Source organism: Myxine glutinosa, chromosome 3, assembly GCF_964187855.1.
Source record: "Myxine glutinosa chromosome 3, kmMyxGlut1.1, whole genome shotgun sequence".
Taxonomy (NCBI): Eukaryota; Metazoa; Chordata; class Myxini; order Myxiniformes; family Myxinidae; genus Myxine; species Myxine glutinosa.
Genome location: NC_136263.1, coordinates 9,415,183 through 9,438,828, shown reverse-complemented (window position 1 = coordinate 9,438,828; position 23,646 = coordinate 9,415,183).

The following is a 23,646-nucleotide window of genomic DNA, read 5'->3' as shown; positions in this document are numbered from 1 at the left end:
AACACAAGTGCGAAAAGTGGTTTTTCAACACTAACACAAGTGCAAAAAGTGGTTTTTCAACACCAACACAAGTGCGAAAAGTGGTTTTTCAACACTAACACAAGTGCGAAAAGTGGTTTTTCAACACTAACACAAGTGTGAAAAGTGGTTTTTCAACACTAACACAAGTGCGAAAAGTGGTTTTTCAACACTATCACAAGTGCAAAAAGTGTTTTTTCCACACTAATACAAGTGCAAAAGTGGTTTCCTGCACCAACACAAGTGCGAAAAGTGGTTTTTCAACACTAACACAAGTGGGAAAAGTGGTTTTTCAACACTAACGCAAGTGCGAAAAGTGGTTTTTCAACACTAACACAAGTGCGAAAAGTGTTTTTTCCACACTAATACAAGTGCAAAAGTGGTTTCCTGCACCAACACAAGTGCGAAAAGTGGTTTTTCAACACTAACACAAGTGCGAAAAGTGGTTTTTCAACACTAACACAAGTGCGAAAAGTGGTTTTTCAACACTAACACAAGTGCGAAAAGTGTTTTTTCCACACTAATACAAGTGCAAAAGTGGTTTCCTGCACCAACACAAGTGCGAAAAGTGGTTTTTCAACACTAACACAAGTGCGAAAAGTGGTTTTTCAACACTAACACAAGTGCGAAAAGTGTTTTTTCCACACTAATACAAGTGCAAAAGTGGTTTCCTGCACCAACACAAGTGCGAAAAGTGGTTTTTCAACACTAACACAAGTGCGAAAAGTGGTTTTTCCACACTAATACAAGTGCAAAAGTGGTTTTTCAACAATAACACAAGTGCGAAAAGTGGTTTTTCCACACTAATACAAGTGCAAAAGTGGTTTTTCAACAATAACACAAGTGCGAAAAGTGGTTTTTCAACACTAACACAAGTGCGGAAAGTGTTTTTTCCACACTAATACAAGTGCAAAAGTGGTTTCCTGCACCAACATAAGTGCGAAAAGTGGTTTTTCAACACTAACACAAGTGCGAAAAGTGTTTTTTCCACACTAATACAAGTGAAAAAGTGGTTTCCTGCACCAACACAAGTGCGAAAAGTGGTTTTTCAACACTAACACAAGTGCGAAAAGTGGTTTTTCAACACTAACACAAGTGCGAAAAGTGGTTTTTCAACACTAACACAAGTGCGAAAAGTGGTTTTTCAACACTAACACAAGTGCGGAAAGTGTTTTTTCCACACTAATACAAGTGCAAAAGTGGTTTCCTGCACCAACATAAGTGCGAAAAGTGGTTTTTCAACACTAACACAAGTGCGAAAAGTGTTTTTTCCACACTAATACAAGTGAAAAAGTGGTTTCCTGCACCAACACAAGTGCGAAAAGTGGTTTTTCAACACTAACACAAGTGCGAAAAGTGGTTTTTCAACACTAACACAAGTGCGAAAAGTGGTTTTTCAACACTAACACAAGTGCGAAAAGTGGTTTTTCAACACTAACACAAGTGCGAAAAGTGTTTTTTCCACACTAATACAAGTGCAAAAGTGGTTTCCTGCACCAACACAAGTGCGAAAAGTGGTTTTTCAACACTAACACAAGTGAGAAAAGTGGTTTTTCAACACTAACACAAGTGCGAAAAGTGGTTTTTCAACACTATCACAAGTGCAAAAAGTGTTTTTTCCACACTAATACAAGTGCAAAAGTGGTTTCCTGCACCAACACAAGTGCGAAAAGTGGTTTTTCAACACTAACACAAGTGCGAAAAGTGGTTTTTCAACACTAACACAAGTGCGAAAAGTGGTTTTTCAACACTAACACAAGTGCGAAAAGTGTTTTTTCCACACTAATACAAGTGCAAAAGTGGTTTCCTGCACCAACACAAGTGCAAAAAGTGGTTTTTCAACACTAACACAAGTGCGAAAAGTGGTTTTTCAACACTAACACAAGTGCGAAAAGTGGTTTTTCAACACTAACAGAAGTGTGAAAAGTGTTTTTTCCACACTAATACAAGTGCAAAAGTGGTTTCCTGCACCAACACAAGTGCGAAAAGTGGTTTTTCAACACTAACACAAGTGCGAAAAGTGGTTTTTCAACACTAACACAAGGGCGAAAAGTGGTTTTTCAACACTATCACAAGTGCAAAAAGTGTTTTTTCCACACTAATACAAGTGCAAAAGTGGTTTCCTGCACCAACATAAGTGCGAAAAGTGGTTTTTCAACACTAACACAAGTGCAAAAAGTGGTTTTTCAACACTAACACAAGTGCGAAAAGTGGTTTTTCAACACTAAGACAAGTGCGAAAAGTGTTTTTTCCACACTAATACAAGTGCAAAAGTGGTTTCCTGCACCAATACAAGTGCGAAAAGTGGTTTTTCAACAATAACACAAGTGCGAAAAGTGGTTTTTCAACACTAACACAAGTGCGAAAAGTGTTTTTTCCACACTAATACAAGTGCAAAAGTGGTTTCCTGCACCAACATAAGTGCGAAAAGTGGTTTTTCAACACTAACACAAGTGCGAAAAGTGTTTTTTCCACACTAATACAAGTGAAAAAGTGGTTTCCTGCACCAACACAAGTGCGAAAAGTGGTTTTTCAACACTAACACAAGTGCGAAAAGTGGTTTTTCAACACTAACACAAGTGCGAAAAGTGGTTTTTCAACACTATCACAAGTGCAAAAAGTGTTTTTTCCACACTAATACAAGTGCAAAAGTGGTTTCCTGCACCAACACAAGTGCGAAAAGTGGTTTTTCAACACTAACACAAGTGCGAAAAGTGGTTTTTCAACACTAACACAAGTGCGAAAAGTGGTTTTTCAACACTAACGCAAGTGCGAAAAGTGTTTTTTCCACACTAATACAAGTGCAAAAGTGGTTTCCTGCACCAACACAAGTGCGAAAAGTGGTTTTTCAACACTAACACAAGTGCGAAAAGTGGTTTTTCAACATAACACAAGTGTGAAAAGTGGTTTTTCAACAATAACACAAGTGCGAAAAGTATTTTTTCCACACTAATACAAGTGCAAAAGTGGTTTCCTGCACCAACACAAGTGCGAAAAGTGGTTTTTCAACACTAACTCAAGTGCGAAAAGTGGTTTTTCAACACTAACACAAGTGCGAAAAGTGGTTTTTCAACACTATCACAAGTGCAAAAAGTGTTTTTTCCACACTAATACAAGTGCAAAAGTGGTTTCCTGCACCAACACAAGTGCGAAAAGTGGTTTTTCAACACTAACACAAGTGCGAAAAGTGGTTTTTCAACACTAACACAAGTGCGAAAAGTGGTTTTTCAACACTAACACAAGTGCGAAAGGTGGTTTTTCAACACTAACACAAGTGCGAAAAGTGTTTTTTCCACACTAATACAACTGCAAAAGTGGTTCCTGCACTAACACAATTGCGAAAAGTGGTTTTTCAACACTAACACAAGTGTGAAAAGTGGTTTTTCAACACTAACACAAGTGCGAAAAGTGGTTTTTCAACACTAACACAAGTGCAAAAGTGGTTTCCTGCACCAACACAAGTGCGAAAAGTGGTTTTTCAACACTAACACAAGTGCGAAAAGTGGTTTTTCAACACTAACACAAGTGTGAAAAGTGGTTTTTCAACACTAACACAAGTGCGAAAAGTGTTTTTTCCACACTAATACAAGTGCAAAAGTGGTTTCCTGCACCAACACAAGTGCGAAAAGTTGTTTTTCAACACTAACACAAGTGCGAAAAGTGGTTTTTCAACACTAACACAAGTGCAAAAAGTGGTTTTTCAACACCAACACAAGTGCGAAAAGTGGTTTTTCAACACTAACACAAGTGCGAAAAGTGGTTTTTCAACACTAACACAAGTGTGAAAAGTGGTTTTTCAACACTAACACAAGTGCGAAAAGTGGTTTTTCAACACTATCACAAGTGCAAAAAGTGTTTTTTCCACACTAATACAAGTGCAAAAGTGGTTTCCTGCACCAACACAAGTGCGAAAAGTGGTTTTTCAACACTAACACAAGTGGGAAAAGTGGTTTTTCAACACTAACACAAGTGCGAAAAGTGGTTTTTCAACACTAACACAAGTGCGAAAAGTGTTTTTTCCACACTAATACAAGTGCAAAAGTGGTTTCCTGCACCAACACAAGTGCGAAAAGTGGTTTTTCAACACTAACACAAGTGCGAAAAGTGGTTTTTCAACACTAACACAAGTGCGAAAAGTGGTTTTTCAACACTAACACAAGTGCGAAAAGTGTTTTTTCCACACTAATACAAGTGCAAAAGTGGTTTCCTGCACCAACACAAGTGCGAAAAGTGGTTTTTCAACACTAACACAAGTGCGAAAAGTGGTTTTTCAACACTAACACAAGTGCGAAAAGTGTTTTTTCCACACTAATACAAGTGCAAAAGTGGTTTCCTGCACCAACACAAGTGCGAAAAGTGGTTTTTCAACACTAACACAAGTGCGAAAAGTGGTTTTTCCACACTAATACAAGTGCAAAAGTGGTTTTTCAACAATAACACAAGTGCGAAAAGTGGTTTTTCCACACTAATACAAGTGCAAAAGTGGTTTTTCAACAATAACACAAGTGCGAAAAGTGGTTTTTCAACACTAACACAAGTGCGGAAAGTGTTTTTTCCACACTAATACAAGTGCAAAAGTGGTTTCCTGCACCAACATAAGTGCGAAAAGTGGTTTTTCAACACTAACACAAGTGCGAAAAGTGTTTTTTCCACACTAATACAAGTGAAAAAGTGGTTTCCTGCACCAACACAAGTGCGAAAAGTGGTTTTTCAACACTAACATAAGTGCGAAAAGTGGTTTTTCAACACTAACACAAGTGCGAAAAGTGGTTTTTCAACACTAACACAAGTGCGAAAAGTGGTTTTTCAACACTAACACAAGTGCGGAAAGTGTTTTTTCCACACTAATACAAGTGCAAAAGTGGTTTCCTGCACCAACATAAGTGCGAAAAGTGGTTTTTCAACACTAACACAAGTGCGAAAAGTGTTTTTTCCACACTAATACAAGTGAAAAAGTGGTTTCCTGCACCAACACAAGTGCGAAAAGTGGTTTTTCAACACTAACACAAGTGCGAAAAGTGGTTTTTCAACACTAACACAAGTGCGAAAAGTGGTTTTTCAACACTAACACAAGTGCGAAAAGTGGTTTTTCAACACTAACACAAGTGCGAAAAGTGTTTTTTCCACACTAATACAAGTGCAAAAGTGGTTTCCTGCACCAACACAAGTGCGAAAAGTGGTTTTTCAACACTAACACAAGTGCGAAAAGTGGTTTTCAACACTAACACAAGTGCGAAAAGTGGTTTTTCAACACTATCACAAGTGCAAAAAGTGTTTTTTCCACACTAATACAAGTGCAAAAGTGGTTTCCTGCACCAACACAAGTGCGAAAAGTGGTTTTTCAACACTAACACAAGTGCGAAAAGTGGTTTTCAACACTAACACAAGTGCGAAAAGTGGTTTTTCAACACTAACACAAGTGCGAAAAGTGTTTTTTCCACACTAATACAAGTGCAAAAGTGGTTTCCTGCACCAACACAAGTGCAAAAAGTGTTTTTCAACACTAACACAAGTGCGAAAAGTGGTTTTTCAACACTAACACAAGTGCGAAAAGTGGTTTTCAACACTAACAGAAGTGTGAAAAGTGTTTTTTCCACACTAATACAAGTGCAAAAGTGGTTTCCTGCACCAACACAAGTGCGAAAAGTGGTTTTTCAACACTACACAAGTGCGAAAAGTGGTTTTTCAACACTAACACAAGGGCGAAAAGTGGTTTTTCAACACTATCACAAGTGCAAAAAGTGTTTTTTCCACACTAATACAAGTGCAAAAGTGGTTTCCTGCACCAACATAAGTGCGAAAAGTGTTTTTCAACACTAACACAAGTGCAAAAGTGGTTTTTCAACACTAACACAAGTGCGAAAAGTGGTTTTTCAACACTAAGACAAGTGCGAAAAGTGTTTTTTCCACACTAATACAAGTGCAAAAGTGGTTTCCTGCACCAATACAAGTGCGAAAAGTGGTTTTTCAACAATAACACAAGTGCGAAAAGTGGTTTTTCAACACTAACACAAGTGCGAAAAGTGTTTTTTCCACACTAATACAAGTGCAAAAGTGGTTTCCTGCACCAACATAAGTGCGAAAAGTGGTTTTTCAACACTAACACAAGTGTGAAAAGTGGTTTTTCCACACTAATACAAGTGAAAAAGTGGTTTCCTGCACCAACACAAGTGCGAAAAGTGGTTTTTCAACACTAACACAAGTGCGAAAAGTGGTTTTCAACACTAACACAAGTGCGAAAAGTGGTTTTTCAACACTATCACAAGTGCAAAAAGTGTTTTTTCCACACTAATACAAGTGCAAAAGTGGTTTCCTGCACCAACACAAGTGCGAAAAGTGGTTTTTCAACACTAACACAAGTGCGAAAAGAGTGGTTTTTCAACACTAACACAAGTGCGAAAAGTGGTTTTTCAACACTAACGCAAGTGCGAAAAGTGTTTTTTCCACACTAATACAAGTGCAAAAGTGGTTTCCTGCACCAACACAAGTGCGAAAAGTGGTTTTTCAACACTAACACAAGTGCGAAAAGTGGTTTTTCAACACTAACACAAGTGTGAAAAGTGGTTTTTCAACATAACACAAGTGCGAAAAGTATTTTTTCCACACTAATACAAGTGCAAAAGTGGTTTCCTGCACCAACACAAGTGCGAAAAGTGGTTTTTCAACACTAACTCAAGTGCGAAAAGTGGTTTTTCAACACTAACACAAGTGCGAAAAGTGGTTTTTCAACACTATCACAAGTGCAAAAAGTGTTTTTTCCACACTAATACAAGTGCAAAAGTGGTTTCCTGCACCAACACAAGTGCGAAAAGTGGTTTTTCAACACTAACACATGTGCGAAAAGTGGTTTTTCAACACTAACACAAGTGCGAAAAGTGGGTTTTTCAACACTAACACAAGTGCGAAAGGTGGTTTTTCAACACTAACACAAGTGCGAAAAGTGTTTTTTCCACACTAATACAAGTGCAAAAGTGGTTTCCTGCACCAACACAAGTGCGAAAAGTGGTTTTTCAACACTAACACAAGTGCAAAAAGTGGTTTTTCAACACTAACACAAGTGCGAAAAGTGGTTTTTCAACACTATCACAAGTGCAAAAAGTGTTTTTTCCACACTAATACAAGTGCAAAAGTGGTTTCCTGCACCAACACAAGTGCCATAAGTGGTTTTTCAACACTAACACAAGTGCGAAAAGTGGTTTTTCAACACTAACACAAGGGCGAAAAGTGGTTTTTCAACACTATCACAAGTGCAAAAAGTGTTTTTTCCACACTAATACAAGTGCAAAAGTGGTTTCCTGCACCAACATAAGTGCGAAAAGTGGTTTTTCAACACTAACACAAGTGCAAAAAGTGGTTTTTCAACACTAACACAAGTGCGAAAAGTGGTTTTTCAACACTAAGACAAGTGCGAAAAGTGTTTTTTCCACACTAATACAAGTGCAAAAGTGGTTTCCTGCACCAACACAAGTGCGAAAAGTGGTTTTTCAACAATAACACAAGTGCGAAAAGTGGTTTTTCAACACTAACACAAGTGCGAAAAGTGTTTTTTCCACACTAATACAAGTGCAAAAGTGGTTTCCTGCACCAACATAAGTGCGAAAAGTGGTTTTTCAACACTAACACAAGTGCAAAAAGTGGTTTTTCCACACTAATACAAGTGAAAAAGTGGTTTCCTGCACCAACACAAGTGCGAAAAGTGGTTTTTCAACACTAACACAAGTGCGAAAAGTGGTTTTTCAACACTAACACAAGTGCGAAAAGTGGTTTTTCAACACTATCACAAGTGCAAAAAGTGATTTTTCCACACTAATACAAGTGCAAAAGTGGTTTCCTGCACCAACACAAGTGCGAAAAGTGGTTTTTCAACACTAACACAAGTGCGAAAAGTGGTTTTTCAACACTAACACAAGTGCGAAAAGTGGTTTTTCAACACTATCACAAGTGCAAAAAGTGTTTTTTCCACACTAATACAAGTGCAAAAGTGGTTTCCTGCACCAACACAAGTGCGAAAAGTGGTTTTTCAACACTAACACAAGTGCGAAAAGTGGTTTTTCAACACTAACACAAGTGCGAAAAGTGTTTTTTCCACACTAATACAAGTGCAAAAGTGGTTTCCTGCACCAACACAAGTGCGAAAAGTGGTTTTTCAACACTAACTCAAGTGCAAAAAGTGGTTTTTCAACACTAACACAAGTGCGAAAAGTGGTTTTTCAACACTAACACAAGTGCGAAAAGTGTTTTTTCCACACTAATACAAGTGCAAAAGTGGTTTCCTGCACCAACACAAGTGCGAAAAGTGGTTTTTCAACACTAACACAAGTGCGAAAAGTGTTTTTCAACACTAACACAAGTGCAAAAAGTGTTTTTTCCACACTAATACAAGTGCAAAAGTGGTTTCCTGCACCAACACAAGTGCGAAAAGTGGTTTTTCAACACTAACACAAGTGCGAAAAGTGGTTTTTCAACACTAACACAAGTGCGAAAAGTGGTTTTTCAACACTATCACAAGTGCAAAAAGTGTTTTTTCCACACTAATACAAGTGCAAAAGTGGTTTCCTGCACCAACACAAGTGCGAAAAGTGGTTTTTCAACACTAACACAAGTGCGAAAAATGGTTTTTCAACACTAACACAAGTGCGAAAAGTGGTTTTTCAACACTAACACAAGTGCGAAAAGTGTTTTTTCCACACTAATACAAGTGCAAAAGTGGTTTCCTGCACCAACACAAGTGCAAAAAGTGGTTTTTCAACACTAGCACAAGTGCGAAAAGTGGTTTTTCAACACTAACACAAGTGCGAAAAGTGGTTTTTCAACACTAACAGAAGTGCGAAAAGTGTTTTTTCCACACTAATACAAGTGCAAGAGTGGTTTCCTGCACCAACACAAGTGCGAAATGTGGTTTTTCAACACTAACACAAGTGCGAAAAGTGGTTTTTCAACACTAACACAAGGGCGAAAAGTGGTTTTTCAACACTATCACAAGTGCAAAAAGTGTTTTTTCCACACTAATACAAGTGCAAAAGTGGTTTCCTGCACCAACATAAGTGCGAAAAGTGGTTTTTCAACACTAACACAAGTGCAAAAAGTGGTTTTTCAACACTAACACAAGTGCGAAAAGTGGTTTTTCAACACTAAGACAAGTGCGAAAAGTGTTTTTTCCACACTAATACAAGTGCAAAAGTGGTTTCCTGCACCAATACAAGTGCGAAAAGTGGTTTTTCAACAATAACACAAGTGCGAAAAGTGGTTTTTCAACACTAACACAAGTGCGAAAAGTGTTTTTTCCACACTAATACAAGTGCAAAAGTGGTTTCCTGCACCAACATAAGTGCGAAAAGTGGTTTTTCAACACTAACACAAGTGCGAAAAGTGTTTTTTCCACACTAATACAAGTGAAAAAGTGGTTTCCTGCACCAACACCAGTGCGAAAAGTGGTTTTTCAACACTAACACAAGTGCGAAAAGTGGTTTTTCAACACTAACACAAGTGCGAAAAGTGGTTTTTCAACACTATCACAAGTGCAAAAAGTGTTTTTTCCACACTAATACAAGTGCAAAAGTGGTTTCCTGCACCAACACAAGTGCGAAAAGTGGTTTTTCAACACTAACACAAGTGCAAAAAGTGTTTTTTCCACACTAATACAAGTGCAAAAGTGGTTTCCTGCACCAACACAAGTGCGAAAAGTGGTTTTTCAACACTAACACAAGTGCGAAAAGTGTTTTTTCCACACTAATACAAGTGCAAAAGTGGTTTCCTGCACCAACACAAGTGCGAAAAGTGGTTTTTCAACACTAACACAAGTGCGAAAAGTGGTTTTTCAACACTAACACAAGTGCGAAAAGTGGTTTTTCAACACTAACACAAGTGCGAAAAGTGTTTTTTCCACACTAATACAAGTGCAAAAGTGGTTCCCTGCACCAACACAAGTGCGAAAAGTGGTTTTTCAACACTAACACAAGTGCGAAAAGTGTTTTTTCCACACTAATACAAGTGTAAAAGTGGTTTCCTGCACCAACACAAGTGCGAAAAGTGGTTTTTCAACACTAACACAAGTGCAAAAAGTGGTTTTTCATCACTAACACAAGTGCGAAAAGTGGTTTTTCAACAATAACACAAGTGCGAAAAGTGTTTTTTCCACACTAATACAAGTGCAAAAGTGGTTTCCTGCACCAACACAAGTGCGAAAAGTGGTTTTTCAACACTAACACAAGTGCGAAAAGTGGTTTTTCAACACTAACACAAGTGCGAAAAGTGGTTTTTCAACACTAACACAAGTGCGAAAAGTGTTTTTTCCACACTAATACAAGTGCAAAAGTGGTTTCCTGCACCAACACAAGTGCGAAAAGTGGTTTTTCAACACTAACACAAGTGCGAAAAGTGGTTTTTCCACACTAATACAAGTGCAAAAGTGGTTTTTCAACAATAACACAAGTGCGAAAAGTGGTTTTTCCACACTAATACAAGTGCAAAAGTGGTTTTTCAACAATAACACAAGTGCGAAAAGTGGTTTTTCAACACTAACACAAGTGCGGAAAGTGTTTTTTCCACACTAATACAAGTGCAAAAGTGGTTTCCTGCACCAACATAAGTGCGAAAAGTGGTTTTTCAACACTAACACAAGTGCGAAAAGTGTTTTTTCCACACTAATACAAGTGAAAAAGTGGTTTCCTGCACCAACACAAGTGCGAAAAGTGGTTTTTCAACACTAACACAAGTGCGAAAAGTGGTTTTTCAACACTAACACAAGTGCGAAAAGTGGTTTTTCAACACTAACACAAGTGCGAAAAGTGGTTTTTCAACACTAACACAAGTGCGGAAAGTGTTTTTTCCACACTAATACAAGTGCAAAAGTGGTTTCCTGCACCAACATAAGTGCGAAAAGTGGTTTTTCAACACTATCACAAGTGCAAAAAGTGTTTTTTCCACACTAATACAAGTGCAAAAGTGGTTTCCTGCACCAACATAAGTGCGAAAAGTGGTTTTTCAACACTAACACAAGTGCAAAAAGTGGTTTTTCAACACTAACACAAGTGCGAAAAGTGGTTTTTCAACACTAACACAAGTGCGAAAAGTGGTTTTTCCACACTAATACAAGTGCAAAAGTGGTTTCCTGCACCAACACAAGTGCGAAAAGTGGTTTTTCAACAATAACACAAGTGCGAAAAGTGGTTTTTCAACACTAACACAAGTGCGAAAAGTGTTTTTTCCACACTAATACAAGTGCAAAAGTGGTTTTTCAACAATAACACAAGTGCGAAAAGTGGTTTTTCAACACTAACACAAGTGCGAAAAGTGTTTTTTCCACACTAATACAAGTGCAAAAGTGGTTTCCTGCACCAACATAAGTGCGAAAAGTGGTTTTTCAACACTATCACAAGTGCAAAAAGTGTTTTTTCCACACTAATACAAGTGCAAAAGTGGTTTCCTGCACCAACATAAGTGCGAAAAGTGGTTTTTCAACACTAACACAAGTGCAAAAAGTGGTTTTTCAACACTAACACAAGTGCGAAAAGTGGTTTTTCAACACTAACACAAGTGCGAAAAGTGGTTTTTCCACACTAATACAAGTGCAAAAGTGGTTTCCTGCACCAACACAAGTGCGAAAAGTGGTTTTTCAACAATAACACAAGTGCGAAAAGTGGTTTTTCAACACTAACACAAGTGCGAAAAGTGTTTTTTCCACACTAATACAAGTGCAAAAGTGGTTTTTCAACAATAACACAAGTGCGAAAAGTGGTTTTTCAACACTAACACAAGTGCGAAAAGTGTTTTTTCCACACTAATACAAGTGCAAAAGTGGTTTCCTGCACCAACACAAGTGCGAAAAGTGGTTTTTCAACACTAACTCAAGTGCGAAAAGTGGTTTTTCAACACTAACACAAGTGCGAAAAGTGGTTTTTCAACACTATCACAAGTGCAAAAAGTGTTTTTTCCACACTAATACAAGTGCAAAAGTGGTTTCCTGCACCAACACAAGTGCGAAAAGTGGTTTTTCAACACTAACACATGTGCGAAAAGTGGTTTTTCAACACTAACACAAGTGCGAAAAGTGGTTTTTCAACACTAACACAAGTGCGAAAGGTGGTTTTTCAACACTAACACAAGTGCGAAAAGTGTTTTTTCCACACTAATACAAGTGCAAAAGTGGTTTCCTGCACCAACACAAGTGCGAAAAGTGGTTTTTCAACACTAACACAAGTGCAAAAAGTGGTTTTTCAACACTAACACAAGTGCGAAAAGTGGTTTTTCAACACTATCACAAGTGCAAAAAGTGTTTATTCCACACTAATACAAGTGCAAAAGTGGTTTCCTGCACCAACACAAGTGCCATAAGTGGTTTTTCAACACTAACACAAGTGCGAAAAGTGGTTTTTCAACACTAACACAAGGGCGAAAAGTGGTTTTTCAACACTATCACAAGTGCAAAAAGTGTTTTTTCCACACTAATACAAGTGCAAAAGTGGTTTCCTGCACCAACATAAGTGCGAAAAGTGGTTTTTCAACACTAACACAAGTGCAAAAAGTGGTTTTTCAACACTAACACAAGTGCGAAAAGTGGTTTTTCAACACTAAGACAAGTGCGAAAAGTGTTTTTTCCACACTAATACAAGTGCAAAAGTGGTTTCCTGCACCAACACAAGTGCGAAAAGTGGTTTTTCAACAATAACACAAGTGCGAAAAGTGGTTTTTCAACACTAACACAAGTGCGAAAAGTGTTTTTTCCACACTAATACAAGTGCAAAAGTGGTTTCCTGCACCAACATAAGTGCGAAAAGTGGTTTTTCAACACTAACACAAGTGCAAAAAGTGGTTTTTCCACACTAATACAAGTGAAAAAGTGGTTTCCTGCACCAACACAAGTGCGAAAAGTGGTTTTTCAACACTAACACAAGTGCGAAAAGTGGTTTTTCAACACTAACACAAGTGCGAAAAGTGGTTTTTCAACACTATCACAAGTGCAAAAAGTGATTTTTCCACACTAATACAAGTGCAAAAGTGGTTTCCTGCACCAACACAAGTGCGAAAAGTGGTTTTTCAACACTAACACAAGTGCAAAAAGTGTTTTTTCCACACTAATACAAGTGCAAAAGTGGTTTCCTGCACCAACACAAGTGCGAAAAGTGGTTTTTCAACACTAACACAAGTGCGAAAAGTGTTTTTTCCACACTAATACAAGTGCAAAAGTGGTTTCCTGCACCAACACAAGTGCGAAAAGTGGTTTTTCAACACTAACACAAGTGCGAAAAGTGGTTTTTCAACACTAACACAAGTGCGAAAAGTGGTTTTTCAACACTAACACAAGTGCGAAAAGTGTTTTTTCCACACTAATACAAGTGCAAAAGTGGTTCCCTGCACCAACACAAGTGCGAAAAGTGATTTTTCAACACTAACACAAGTGCAAAAAGTGGTTTTTCAACACTAACACAAGTGCGAAAAGTGGTTTTTCAACACTAACACAAGTGCGAAAAGTGTTTTTTCCACACTAATACAAGTGTAAAAGTGGTTTCCTGCACCAACACAAGTGCGAAAAGTGGTTTTTCAACACTAACACAAGTGCAAAAAGTGGTTTTTCATCACTAACACAAGTGCGAAAAGTGGTTTTTCAACAATAACACAAGTGCGAAAAGTGTTTTTTCCACACTAATACAAGTGCAAAAGTGGTTTCCTGCACCAACACAAGTGCGAAAAGTGGTTTTTCAACACTAACACAAGTGCGAAAAGTGGTTTTTCAACACTAACACAAGTGCGAAAAGTGGTTTTTCAACACTAACACAAGTGCGAAAAGTGTTTTTTCCACACTAATACAAGTGCAAAAGTGGTTTCCTGCACCAACACAAGTGCGAAAAGTGGTTTTTCAACACTAACACAAGTGCGAAAAGTGGTTTTTCCACACTAATACAAGTGCAAAAGTGGTTTTTCAACAATAACACAAGTGCGAAAAGTGGTTTTTCCACACTAATACAAGTGCAAAAGTGGTTTTTCAACAATAACACAAGTGCGAAAAGTGGTTTTTCAACACTAACACAAGTGCGGAAAGTGTTTTTTCCACACTAATACAAGTGCAAAAGTGGTTTCCTGCACCAACATAAGTGCGAAAAGTGGTTTTTCAACACTAACACAAGTGCGAAAAGTGTTTTTTCCACACTAATACAAGTGAAAAAGTGGTTTCCTGCACCAACACAAGTGCGAAAAGTGGTTTTTCAACACTAACACAAGTGCGAAAAGTGGTTTTTCAACACTAACACAAGTGCGAAAAGTGGTTTTTCAACACTAACACAAGTGCGAAAAGTGGTTTTTCAACACTAACACAAGTGCGGAAAGTGTTTTTTCCACACTAATACAAGTGCAAAAGTGGTTTCCTGCACCAACATAAGTGCGAAAAGTGGTTTTTCAACACTATCACAAGTGCAAAAAGTGTTTTTTCCACACTAATACAAGTGCAAAAGTGGTTTCCTGCACCAACATAAGTGCGAAAAGTGGTTTTTCAACACTAACACAAGTGCAAAAAGTGGTTTTTCAACACTAACACAAGTGCGAAAAGTGGTTTTTCAACACTAACACAAGTGCGAAAAGTGGTTTTTCCACACTAATACAAGTGCAAAAGTGGTTTCCTGCACCAACACAAGTGCGAAAAGTGGTTTTTCAACAATAACACAAGTGCGAAAAGTGGTTTTTCAACACTAACACAAGTGCGAAAAGTGTTTTTTCCACACTAATACAAGCGCAAAAGTGGTTTTTCAACAATAACACAAGTGCGAAAAGTGGTTTTTCAACACTAACACAAGTGCGAAAAGTGTTTTTTCCACACTAATACAAGTGCAAAAGTGGTTTCCTGCACCAACATAAGTGCGAAAAGTGGTTTTTCAACACTATCACAAGTGCAAAAAGTGTTTTTTCCACACTAATACAAGTGCAAAAGTGATTTCCTGCACCAACATAAGTGCGAAAAGTGGTTTTTCAACACTAACACAAGTGCAAAAAGTGGTTTTTCAACACTAACACAAGTGCGAAAAGTGGTTTTTCAACACTAACACAAGTGCGAAAAGTGGTTTTTCCACACTAATACAAGTGCAAAAGTGGTTTCCTGCACCAACACAAGTGCGAAAAGTGGTTTTTCAACAATAACACAAGTGCGAAAAGTGGTTTTTCAACACTAACACAAGTGCGAAAAGTGTTTTTTCCACACTAATACAAGTGCAAAAGTGGTTTTTCAACAATAACACAAGTGCGAAAAGTGGTTTTTCAACACTAACACAAGTGCGAAAAGTGTTTTTTCCACACTAATACAAGTGCAAAAGTGGTTTCCTGCACCAACATAAGTGCGAAAAGTGGTTTTTCAACACTAACACAAGTGCAAAAAGTGGTTTTTCCTCACTAATACAAGTGAAAAAGTGGTTTCCTGCACCAACACAAGTGCGAAAAGTGGTTTTTCAACACTAACACAAGTGCGAAAAGTGGTTTTTCAACACTAACACAAGTGCGAAAAGTGGTTTTTCAACACTATCACAAGTGCAAAAAGTGATTTTTCCACACTAATACAAGTGCAAAAGTGGTTTCCTGCACCAACACAAGTGCGAAAAGTGGTTTTTCAACACTAACACAAGTGCGAAAAGTGGTTTTTCAACACTAACACAAGTGCGAAAAGTGGTTTTTCAACACTATCACAAGTGCAAAAAGTGTTTTTTCCACACTAATACAAGTGCAAAAGTGGTTTCCTGCACCAACACAAGTGCGAAAAGTGGTTTTTCAACACTAACACAAGTGCGAAAAGTGTTTTTTCCATACTAATACAAGTGCAAAAGTGGTTTCCTGCACCAACACAAGTGCGAAAAGTGGTTTTTCAACACTAACATAAGTGCGAAAAGTGGTTTTTCAACACTATCAAAAGTGCAAAAAGTATTTTTTCCACACTAATACAAGTGCAAAAGTGGTTTCCTGCACCAACATAAGTGCGAAAAGTGGTTTTTCAACACTAACACAAGTGAAAAAAGTGTGTTTTCCACACTAATACAAGTGCAAAAGTGGTTTCCTGCACCAACACAAGTGCAAAAAGTGGTTTTTCAACACTAACACAAGTGCGAAAAGTGGTTTTTCAACACTAACACAAGTGCGAAAAGTGTTTTTTCCACACTAATACAAGTGCAAAAGTGGTTTCCTGCACCAACACAAGTGCGAAAAGTGGTTTTTCAACACTAACACAAGTGCGAAAAGTGGTTTTTCAACACTAACACAAGTGCGAAAAGTGGTTTTTCAACACTAACACAAGTGCGAAAAGTGTTTTTTCCACACTAATACAAGTGCAAAAGTGGTTTCCTGCACCAACACAAGTGCGAGAAGTGGTTTTTCAACACTAACACAAGTGCGAAAAGTGGTTTTTCAACACTAACACAAGTGCGAAAAGTGTTTTTCCACACTAATACAAGTGCAAAAGTGGTGTCCTGCACCAACACAAGTGCGAAAAGTGGTTTTTCAACACTAACACAAGTGCGAAAAGTGGTTTTTCAACACTAACACAAGTGTGAAAAGTGGTTTTTCAACAATAACACAAGTGCGAAAAGTATTTTTTCCACACTAATACAAGTGCAAAAGTGGTTTCCTGCACCAACACAAGTGCGAAAAGTGGTTTTTCAACACTAACTCAAGTGCGAAAAGTGGTTTTTCAACACTAACACAAGTGCGAAAAGTGGTTTTTCAACACTATCACAAGTGCAAAAAGTGTTTTTTCCACACTAATACAAGTGCAAAAGTGGTTTCCTGCACCAACACAAGTGCGAAAAGTGGTTTTTCAACACTAACACAAGTGCGAAAAGTGGTTTTTCAACACTAACACAAGTGCGAAAAGTGGTTTTTCAACACTAACACAAGTGCGAAAAGTGGTTTTTCAACACTAACACAAGTGCGAAAAGTGTTTTTTCCACACTAATACAAGTGCAAAAGTGGTTTCCTGCACCAACACAAGTGCGAAAAGTGGTTTTTCAACACTAACACAAGTGCAAAAAGTGGTTTTTCAACACTAACACAAGTGCTAAAAGTGGTTTTTCAACACTATCACAAGTGCAAAAAGTGTTTTTTCCACACTAATACAAGTGCAAAAGTGGTTTCCTGCACCAACACAAGTGCGAAAAGTGGTTTTTAAACACTAACACAAGTGCGAAAAGTGGTTTTTCAACACTAACACAAGGGCGAAAAGTGGTTTTTCAACACTATCACAAGTGCAAAAAGTGTTTTTTCCACACTAATACAAGTGCAAAAGTGGTTTCCTGCACCAACATAAGTGCGAAAAGTGGTTTTTCAACACTAACACAAGTGCAAAAAGTGGTTTTTCAACACTAACACAAGTGCGAAAAGTGGTTTTTCAACACTAAGACAAGTGCGAAAAGTGTTTTTTCCACACTAATACAAGTGCAAAAGTGGTTTCCTGCACCAACACAAGTGCGGAAAGTGGTTTTTCAACAATAACACAAGTGCGAAAAGTGGTTTTTCAACACTAACACAAGTGCGAAAAGTGTTTTTTCCACACTAATACAAGTGCAAAAAGTGGTTTTTCATCACTAACACAAGTGCGAAAAGTGGTTTTTCAACAATAACACAAGTGCGAAAAGTGTTTTTTCCACACTAATACAAGTGCAAAAGTGGTTTCCTGCACCAACACAAGTGCGAAAAGTGGTTTTTCAACACTAACACAAGTGCGAAAAGTGGTTTTTCAACACTAACACAAGTGCGAAAAGTGGTTTTTCAACACTAACACAAGTGCGAAAAGTGTTTTTTCCACACTAATACAAGTGCAAAAGTGGTTTCCTGCACCAACACAAGTGCGAAAAGTGGTTTTTCAACACTAACACAAGTGCGAAAAGTGGTTTTTCCACACTAATACAAGTGCAAAAGTGGTTTTTCAACAATAACACAAGTGCGAAAAGTGGTTTTTCCACACTAATACAAGTGCAAAAGTGGTTTTTCAACAATAACACAAGTGCGAAAAGTGGTTTTTCAACACTAACACAAGTGCGGAAAGTGTTTTTTCCACACTAATACAAGTGCAAAAGTGGTTTCCTGCACCAACATAAGTGCGAAAAGTGGTTTTTCAACACTAACACAAGTGCGAAAAGTGTTTTTTCCACACTAATACAAGTGAAAAAGTGGTTTCCTGCACCAACACAAGTGCGAAAAGTGGTTTTTCAACACTAACACAAGTGCGAAAAGTGGTTTTTCAACACTAACACAAGTGCGAAAAGTGGTTTTTCAACACTAACACAAGTGCGAAAAGTGGTTTTTCAACACTAACACAAGTGCGGAAAGTGTTTTTTCCACACTAATACAAGTGCAAAAGTGGTTTCCTGCACCAACATAAGTGCGAAAAGTGGTTTTTCAACACTATCACAAGTGCAAAAAGTGTTTTTTCCACACTAATACAAGTGCAAAAGTGGTTTCCTGCACCAACATAAGTGCGAAAAGTGGTTTTTCAACACTAACACAAGTGCAAAAAGTGGTTTTTCAACACTAACACAAGTGCGAAAAGTGGTTTTTCAACACTAACACAAGTGCGAAAAGTGGTTTTTCCACACTAATACAAGTGCAAAAGTGGTTTCCTGCACCAACACAAGTGCGAAAAGTGGTTTTTCAACAATAACACAAGTGCGAAAAGTGGTTTTTCAACACTAACACAAGTGCGAAAAGTGTTTTTTCCACACTAATACAAGCGCAAAAGTGGTTTTTCAACAATAACACAAGTGCGAAAAGTGGTTTTTCAACACTAACACAAGTGCGAAAAGTGTTTTTTCCACACTAATACAAGTGCAAAAGTGGTTTCCTGCACCAACATAAGTGCGAAAAGTGGTTTTTCAACACTATCACAAGTGCAAAAAGTGTTTTTTCCACACTAATACAAGTGCAAAAGTGGTTTCCTGCACCAACATAAGTGCGAAAAGTGGTTTTTCAACACTAACACAAGTGCAAAAAGTGGTTTTTCAACACTAACACAAGTGCGAAAAGTGGTTTTTCAACACTAACACAAGTGCGAAAAGTGGTTTTTCCACACTAATACAAGTGCAAAAGTGGTTTCCTGCACCAACACAAGTGCGAAAAGTGGTTTTTCAACAATAACACAAGTGCGAAAAGTGGTTTTTCAACACTAACACAAGTGCGAAAAGTGTTTTTTCCACACTAATACAAGTGCAAAAGTGGTTTTTCAACAATAACACAAGTGCGAAAAGTGGTTTTTCAACACTAACACAAGTGCGAAAAGTGTTTTTTCCACACTAATACAAGTGCAAAAGTGGTTTCCTGCACCAACATAAGTGCGAAAAGTGGTTTTTCAACACTAACACAAGTGCAAAAAGTGGTTTTTCCTCACTAATACAAGTGAAAAAGTGGTTTCCTGCACCAACACAAGTGCGAAAAGTGGTTTTTCAACACTAACACAAGTGCGAAAAGTGGTTTTTCAACACTAACACAAGTGCGAAAAGTGGTTTTTCAACACTATCACAAGTGCAAAAAGTGATTTTTCCACACTAATACAAGTGCAAAAGTGGTTTCCTGCACCAACACAAGTGCGAAAAGTGGTTTTTCAACACTAACACAAGTGCGAAAAGTGGTTTTTCAACACTAACACAAGTGCGAAAAGTGGTTTTTCAACACTATCACAAGTGCAAAAAGTGTTTTTTCCACACTAATACAAGTGCAAAAGTGGTTTCCTGCACCAACACAAGTGCGAAAAGTGGTTTTTCAACACTAACACAAGTGCGAAAAGTGTTTTTTCCATACTAATACAAGTGCAAAAGTGGTTTCCTGCACCAACACAAGTGCGAAAAGTGGTTTTTCAACACTAACATAAGTGCGAAAAGTGGTTTTTCAACACTATCAAAAGTGCAAAAAGTATTTTTTCCACACTAATACAAGTGCAAAAGTGGTTTCCTGCACCAACATAAGTGCGAAAAGTGGTTTTTCAACACTAACACAAGTGAAAAAAGTGTGTTTTCCACACTAATACAAGTGCAAAAGTGGTTTCCTGCACCAACACAAGTGCAAAAAGTGGTTTTTCAACACTAACACAAGTGCGAAAAGTGGTTTTTCAACACTAACACAAGTGCGAAAAGTGTTTTTTCCACACTAATACAAGTGCAAAAGTGGTTTCCTGCACCAACACAAGTGCGAAAAGTGGTTTTTCAACACTAACACAAGTGCGAAAAGTGGTTTTTCAACACTAACACAAGTGCGAAAAGTGGTTTTTCAACACTAACACAAGTGCGAAAAGTGTTTTTTCCACACTAATACAAGTGCAAAAGTGGTTTCCTGCACCAACACAAGTGCGAGAAGTGGTTTTTCAACACTAACACAAGTGCGAAAAGTGGTTTTTCAACACTAACACAAGTGCGAAAAGTGTTTTTCCACACTAATACAAGTGCAAAAGTGGTGTCCTGCACCAACACAAGTGCGAAAAGTGGTTTTTCAACACTAACACAAGTGCGAAAAGTGGTTTTTCAACACTAACACAAGTGTGAAAAGTGGTTTTTCAACAATAACACAAGTGCGAAAAGTATTTTTTCCACACTAATACAAGTGCAAAAGTGGTTTCCTGCACCAACACAAGTGCGAAAAGTGGTTTTTCAACACTAACTCAAGTGCGAAAAGTGGTTTTTCAACACTAACACAAGTGCGAAAAGTGGTTTTTCAACACTATCACAAGTGCAAAAAGTGTTTTTTCCACACTAATACAAGTGCAAAAGTGGTTTCCTGCACCAACACAAGTGCGAAAAGTGGTTTTTCAACACTAACACAAGTGCGAAAAGTGGTTTTTCAACACTAACACAAGTGCGAAAAGTGGTTTTTCAACACTAACACAAGTGCGAAAAGTGGTTTTTCAACACTAACACAAGTGCGAAAAGTGTTTTTTCCACACTAATACAAGTGCAAAAGTGGTTTCCTGCACCAACACAAGTGCGAAAAGTGGTTTTTCAACACTAACACAAGTGCAAAAAGTGGTTTTTCAACACTAACACAAGTGCTAAAAGTGGTTTTTCAACACTATCACAAGTGCAAAAAGTGTTTTTTCCACACTAATACAAGTGCAAAAGTGGTTTCCTGCACCAACACAAGTGCGAAAAGTGGTTTTTAAACACTAACACAAGTGCGAAAAGTGGTTTTTCAACACTAACACAAGGGCGAAAAGTGGTTTTTCAACACTATCACAAGTGCAAAAAGTGTTTTTTCCACACTAATACAAGTGCAAAAGTGGTTTCCTGCACCAACATAAGTGCGAAAAGTGGTTTTTCAACACTAACACAAGTGCAAAAAGTGGTTTTTCAACACTAACACAAGTGCGAAAAGTGGTTTTTCAACACTAAGACAAGTGCGAAAAGTGTTTTTTCCACACTAATACAAGTGCAAAAGTGGTTTCCTGCACCAACACAAGTGCGGAAAGTGGTTTTTCAACAATAACACAAGTGCGAAAAGTGGTTTTTCAACACTAACACAAGTGCGAAAAGTGTTTTTTCCACACTAATACAAGTGCAAAAGTGGTTTTTCAACAATAACACAAGTGCGAAAAGTGGTTTTTCAACACTAACACAAGTGCGAAAAGTGTTTTTTCCACACTAATACAAGTGCAAAAGTGGTTTCCTGCACCAACATAAGTGCGAAAAGTGGTTTTTCAACACTAACACAAGTGCAAAAAGTGGTTTTTCCTCACTAATACAAGTGAAAAAGTGGTTTCCTGCACCAACACAAGTGCGAAAAGTGTTTTTTCAACACTAACACAAGTGCGAAAAGTGGTTTTTCAACACTAACACAAGTGCGAAAAGTGGTTTTTCAACACTATCACAAGTGCAAAAAGTGATTTTTCCACACTAATACAAGTGCAAAAGTGGTTTCCTGCACCAACACAAGTGCGAAAAGTGGTTTTTCAACACTAACACAAGTGCGAAAAGTGGTTTTTCAACACTAACACAATTGCGAAAAGTGGTTTTTCAACACTATCACAAGTGCAAAAAGTGTTTTTTCCACACTAATACAAGTGCAAAAGTGGTTTCCTGCACCAACACAAGTGCGAAAAGTGGTTTTTCAACACTAACACAAGTGCGAAAAGTGTTTTTTCCATACTAATACAAGTGCAAAAGTGGTTTCCTGCACCAACACAAGTGCGAAAAGTGGTTTTTCAAGACTAACTCAAGTGCGAAAAGTGGTTTTTCAACACTAACACAAGTGCGAAAAGTGGTTTTTCAACACTAACACAAGTGCGAAAAGTGTTTTTTCCACACTAATACAAGTGCAAAAGTGGTTTCCTGCACCAACACAAGTGCGAAAAGTGGTTTTTCAACACTAACACAAGTGCGAAAAGTGTTTTTCAACACTAACACAAGTGCAAAAAGTGTTTTTTCCACACTAATACAAGTGCAAAAGTGGTTTCCTGCACCAACACAAGTGCGAAAAGTGGTTTTTCAACACTAACACAAGTGCGAAAAGTGGTTTTTCAACACTAACACAAGTGCGAAAAGTGGTTTTTCAACACTATCACAAGTGCAAAAAGTGTTTTTTCCACACTAATACAAGTGCAAAAGTGGTTTCCTGCACCAACACAAGTGCGAAAAGTGGTTTTTCAACACTAACACAAGTGCGAAAAGTGGTTTTTCAACACTAACACAAGTGCGAAAAGTGGTTTTTCAACACTAAAACAAGTGCGAAAAGTATTTTTTCGACACTAATACAAGTGCAAAAGTGGTTTCCTGCACCAACACAAGTGCGAAAAGTGGTTTTTCAACACTAACACAAGTGCGAAAAGTGGTTTTTCAACACTAACACAAGTGCGAAAAGTGGTTTTTCAACACTAACAGAAGTGCGAAAAGTGTTTTTTCCACACTAATACAAGTGCAAAAGTGGTTTCCTGCACCAACACAAGTGCGAAAAGTGGTTTTTCAACACTAACACAAGTGCGAAAAGTGGTTTTTCAACACTAACACAAGGGCGAAAAGTGGTTTTTCAACACTATCACAAGTGCAAAAAGTGTTTTTTCCACACTAATACAAGTGCAAAAGTGGTTTCCTGCACCAACATAAGTGCGAAAAGTGGTTTTTCAACACTAACACAAGTGCAAAAAGTGGTTTTTCAACACTAACACAAGTGCGAAAAGTGGTTTTTCAACACTAAGACAAGTGCGAAAAGTGTTTTTTCCACACTAATACAAGTGCAAAAGTGGTTTCCTGCACCAACACAAGTGCGAAAAGTGGTTTTTCAACAATAACACAAGTGCGAAAAGTGGTTTTTCAACACTAACACAAGTGCGAAAAGTGTTTTTTCCACACTAATACAAGTGCAAAAGTGGTTTCCTGCACCAACATAAGTGCGAAAAGTGGTTTTTCAACACTAACACAAGTGCGAAAAGTGGTTTTTCAACACTAACACAAGTGCGAAAAGTGGTTTTTCAACACTATCACAAGTGCAAAAAGTGTTTTTTCCACACTAATACAAGTGCAAAAGTGGTTTCCTGCACCAACACAAGTGCGAAAAGTGGTTTTTCAACACTAACACAAGTGCGAAAAGTGTTTTTTCCACACTAATACAAGTGCAAAAGTGGTTTCCTGCACCAACACAAGTGCGAAAAGTGGTTTTTCAACACTAACACAAGTGCGAAAAGTG